This window comes from Emydura macquarii, unplaced genomic scaffold, assembly GCF_026122565.2.
Source record: "Emydura macquarii macquarii isolate MOO-44397 ecotype Brisbane River unplaced genomic scaffold, CSIRO-AGI_Emac_v2 contig_1829, whole genome shotgun sequence".
Lineage (NCBI taxonomy): Eukaryota > Metazoa > Chordata > Testudines > Chelidae > Emydura > Emydura macquarii.
This window is the reverse complement of record NW_027131966.1, coordinates 1-5,264: the sequence shown is the minus strand read 5'-3', so window position 1 is coordinate 5,264 and position 5,264 is coordinate 1. Positions and strand designations below refer to the sequence as shown.

Genomic DNA, 5,264 nt, shown 5'->3' with positions numbered 1-5,264 from the left:
TCTACACTCAGACTCTGTGCTTGCCGGAGAGGAAGTGTGGGATTTCCCAGGGGCCTGAGCGGGGGCTCGAGGCAGTTTGGGGTGGGATAGAACCGGGCCCTTGCTGCTGCCAGCTCTGCATGGACTGAGTATGGGAGAGACGGCTGGGAGCCAGCAGCAGGAGTTACTGAATCTCTGTTGCATTGCTGGGGAGCGAGGCTCCCTGCGACACAACGAGCCGGGCGGGGCAAGGACGGCTGATTTGTCTGTATTGGACTTTGCTCCGCTTGTGGGTCTTGGTTTCACTTCTCGTGTTTCCTGTCAGAGCAGCAGACAGCTCAGCGCAGGGAAGGGCAGCCATGACCCTTCCAGCTCTCTGCGGCCTGGCCCCAGACCCTGCCCCGTAGAGTGGCCGTCCCATCCCCTCCAGGGCGATGGCTCCTTGGACCAAACCTGTCTCAGTCTCCTTCTGGCTCCTGTCTCTCTGCTCCCTCGCCTTGGCTTGTAAGTGACGCCTGGTCTCCCGGATGCCTGGGTCCCATTACCCATCCCAGCATCTTCCCCCAGGGCTGGGCACTGCAGGGCACCCTCGGGTTGCTGTCCCGGATGCCTGGGTCCCATTCCTCATCCCATTTCTCTCCTTCCTGCAGAAGTTCACCGTCTCTCCTGTTACCAGCTCATCTCGCCCTGGGAGGCCCCTGGCCTGCCCAAGCGGCTTAATGTGATGGAGGTGAACGACCTGGTGGTCTCCTCCTATGACAGTGGCAGCGGAAGGCTGGATCCCCGCAGCGGATACTCTGCGGGTGACCAGGACCACCACCAGTTCTGGATTAAGAGGACAGATTGGTACCTGGTCTGGGACTCCTGGGTGGAGACCGAGTACCAGGGCCTGGTGCAGGAGATGAACACCAGCTCCCTCAGGACAGGTGAGCAGCTGATCCCCTGCACTCAGCGAGGGGACGGGCGGGCGGCTGAAAGGAGGTTGGAGGGAGATGGGGGACAGGGCACCAGAGGCGGGTGATTTCCCTCCTACTTAGTGTCACGCTGTCTGGATAAGGGGGGACCTTCAGGTGTATTCAGGAGTTCTGATTTCTACCTTCTACACCAGTCCCGCGTTATGGATGTCACGCTGGCTGGCTCGAGGCGGGGCATGTATTCTATTGTGTGGCATCAATATGTTAAAATCATAACGAGTCAGGTGAGATATGCCATGTCAGGTACTGTTAGAAAGGCTGTGATGCGCTGAGTAAGATGACAAGACACCATGGCCAGGGCCAAAGGGTATATAAGGCCAAGCCACATAAATCATTTTGTCTTTGTTCCTGCAACTGAACAGAAGGACTTAGACCAATCCAGGTAATTCTCATGTGACTCTGGACTCCATTTTAGTTCTTGTAATATTCCACGAAGCAGCATGGCCAGGGCCAGAGGATAGATAAGGCCGAGCCACAGAAACCATTTTGTCTTTGTTCCTGTTCAGCTACAGACACACACCTGCCTCTGGATCAATTCATTTGCAACTGAACCGAAGGACTTAGACCCATCCAGGTATTGGATGTGCACCAGATCTTGATCTTGGCATTCTGCCACAATTGGGCAGGCTGTAAACGGAGATCAGATTCTCCGAGCGCTGGTGAGTAACACTAAGGTCAGGCTTCCCAGCCAACCACAAACTGCTTCTGATTCCCCCACACTGGTTACCAAGAAGCCAGTCCACGAATGCCCACAGCCCCCTTCACTGCATTCCAGTTCCTGGCTCCCAAATCAGCCACTAAATCCAGTAAAGAGATCAGTTATTTAAACTCTCTGCTCTTTACTAAAAAGGTTTCTCCTGACCCCAAGGGGTCAGCCACAGCACCAGAGCAATAGAAGTTTGGGTCTTACCCAAAATCCCACACTGACAGCCAATCCTTTAGTAACTAGAACTAAAGGTTTATTGCAAAAAGAAAGAAAGAAACCATAAAAGAATTTTAAAGGGTCAAAGCAAATCAGCTACATACAAATGATCGAAAGTCCAGATACATCCAGTTTGTGGGAGAATTGTGGCGTTGCAGGTTTGCACAGTTCCTCTGGTACACATCCAACATGTGGATGGGTCTTAGTCCTTCGGTTCAGTTGCAAAAGGAATTGATCCAGAGGTAGGTGTGTGTCTGTAGCTGAACAGGAACAAAGACAAAATGGTTTCTGTGCCTCGGCCTTATCTACCCTCTGGCCCCTGCCATGCTGTCTTGTGGAAAGTTACAAGAACTAAAATGGAGTCCAGAGTCACATGGGCCAATCCTGGTAACTCTTCAGGTCTGCCTTTAGTTTCTTCCTGGGCCCCTTGCATCCGTGAGTGTCTTAATGGGCCATTAAGAGGGCTATTGTCCTGCCGCCTCTTTGTCTGGGGTGTATCTTATACAGCACCGTTTGAAATACAGATCTTAGAATCATAGAGTTGGCAGGGACCTCAGGAGGTATCTAGTCCAACGCCCTGCTCAGAGCAGGACTAACCAGGACTAATCTCAGCTAAATAATCCTCTTCTTCCCAGAACCACACAGTCCGCAGGCTCTATCCTGCTCTATCCTGTGGGAGGAAGGCAAACATACATCGAATGTGTCCGTAGCTTCCATTACAGATAGAACATGTGAACATAGGTATCATCATCTTACTCAGCGCATCACAGCCTTTCTAACAGTACCTGACACGGCGTATCTCACATGACTCGTGATGATTTTGACATATTAATGATACACAATAGAATACATGCCCCCCCCCCTCGAGCCAGCCAGAGTGACACTTAGTGCTTAGAGTGGGGCAATGGGACTGCAAGCCAGGCCTCCTGGGTTCTATCTTGGGTGGGGCAGAGGAGTGAAGTCTAGTGGTTAGAGCTGGGGAGGCTGGGAGCCAGGACTCCTGGGTTCTATCCCCCGCTCGGGGAGAGGAGTAGGGTCTGGAGAGTTGAGGAGGGCGGGGGGCTGGGAGTCAGGACTCCTGGGTTCCCTACATGCCAGAGCTTCGTCTCACCTCTGCCTCATCGGGGCAGCTCCATGCTCAGTTGGTGAATGGCTCATGCCCCTCTGCCCCCAGAGCCCTACTACCTGCAGATCCTGAAGAGCTGTGAGCTGGATAATGACACCGGAGCCACCCGAGCCACCACCAGGTATTCCCTCGATGGGGAGGACGTGCTGCAGTACCAGGCCGACCAGAACCGCTGGTTCTCGGTGCACCCGGATGCCTGGCGTGTGGCCGAGCGCTGGAACCGCCAAGGGGACAAGTTTGCTGCGATGAAAGTCCACACGCTGCATCATTGCAGGATTTTGATTGAGAAGATGGCACCTTTCACAGCTCAGAAGACAGATGACAGCTCGGCCGGTGCCCCTTACTCCTGACCCGCAGCCCCTGCTGTGCCAGTCCCTGTGACTCACGACCCTTTCTCGCCCTCCCCGCAGTCCGGCCCGCAGCACACGTGGCCCTCGTCCCAGGGACCCAGGACCGGCCGCCCCACCTTGTCTGCCACGTGACGGGCTTCTACCCCCACGACATTGAGGTGACCTGGGAGCGGGAGGGCCGGGGGGTCCAGGGGGAGCAGGTGACCAGCAGGATCTGGCCCAATGCGGACCCCACCTTCCAGGTCCGGGTGTCCATCGAGATTGGGCAGGAGGGGGTCGGCCCCACGGAGCACGTGTGTGTGGTGAGACACAGCAGCCTGGGGGACGCCCCCTGAGGGTGACCTGGGGTGAGTACTGGGGGGACCACTACTGGGGGGGGAAATGGGGTAGATGGATACAAGGGTGGGGGGAAGAGGAAGGTGGGAAATGCAGAGGGGGAGTTTGGGGGGCACCAGGGGCTGGGTAGACAGAGAGAGGCACTGGGGAGAGGGGGAGAGAGGTGTGAGGGGCTCAGGGGAGGGGAGACAGAAAAGGGGGTGTCCAGCTGCAGGGCGGGCAGATGGGGGGCAGCCAAACCGGGGGAAGGAAGGATGCTAGCCCAGGCCTATCGGGGCAGAGGGCAGGACCCATGGGAGGGGAGGGGCACAGGGGCTTTGGGGGACCCGTGGCTCAGTCTGTCTTGGGGCATTTTCAGATTCCCAGGTCACAGCCTCGGCGGGTCTCCTGGCAATCGCTGCTGGCGCCTTCCTCGCTGTGCTGGGAGCCGGGGCTCTGGGCTGGTACCTGAGAAGGAGGAAAAGTGAGTGATGCCCCTGCACCATGCCCCCTAGCGCCTCTTCTGCCCCCACATCTACCCCCAGCACAGCGCCCCCTAATGATCCTACTTGCTCCCCACACCTGCCCCCTGCACCACAGCACCCCCGACTGAGCCCCCACTACCCACAGCACATCTCCCCAGCCTGTGCACTGTGCCACTCTCTGAGCCCCCTCACCCAACCCTCTGCAGCACAGCAGCCCCTAATGTCCCCCCCAAGCCTTCTCACCATCATGAGATCCCTGGGGTCCGTGCTGAGCCCCATCTGGATATAGGGGTCATGGCTGGGGTCCTTGTTGTTGCCTTTCCACACACCCTGGCTGATGGGGGGCAGGACTGAGCCCCGGGCAGCTGGTCTCCAGGTGAATCAATTCCTGCTTTGGCTTCTGCTGCAGGGGGCCAGAAGGGGCCGTATCGCCCGGCGCAGACACAGCCAGAGACCCTCAACTCTGCTCCAGCCACAACTGAGCCGGCAGGAGGCACCTCATCTATGACACCTTCTTGCCCGGATGCTGTAGGCCCCAGCAATGTGGTGTAGGCCTGAACGAGAGGAGGCCCGGACCATGGATACATATTTGAATTTTAAAGGTTAACCCTCACACTGAGAAAAAACAAAACCAGGCGTTGTAGTTAGGGATGTTCCGGACACATGGATTGTTTGTTCATGCCACCCCCGGCTCCACTATGATAGGTGATGGCTTGAACATATGGGTGGGAACATCCTGCCTAAACATCTTGTGATTTCACATTTATGATACATTGGGGCCCTGTTTGTGGAGATCGACGAATGAACGTTTGGGAACATCCTGAAATCTAACTGTGATAATTTATAAGTGAAGGAAAGTGCCCAGTGTGTATTAGGAATGTGGTTGATGTGTAAATTATGGGGCAATGAGAGGATAAATCAAATGCCTTAATTCCTTTTTAGTAATATTGGTATTAATAGAATTGGTGTATGTATAAGGACTTTATTATATAAGTAAGTAAGCATAAGATAATGTACTAATGTAATGGGGTAAGAATGTCATGATTTTTAGTAAGTATGAATGAGGAGTGAATGCAGTTTGAGTCTGCTGAGATAAGACGTCAAGGAAGTAAT

The 5,264-nt window shown here is 55.1% G+C and overlaps 1 pseudogene; it reads left to right on the top strand.

The window, feature by feature from the left end:
- Nucleotides 1-398: 398 nt before the first annotated feature.
- LOC137159275 (H-2 class II histocompatibility antigen, E-S beta chain-like) lies at nucleotides 399-4,703 on the top strand (annotated as a pseudogene).
- Nucleotides 4,704-5,264: the final 561 nt, after the last annotated feature.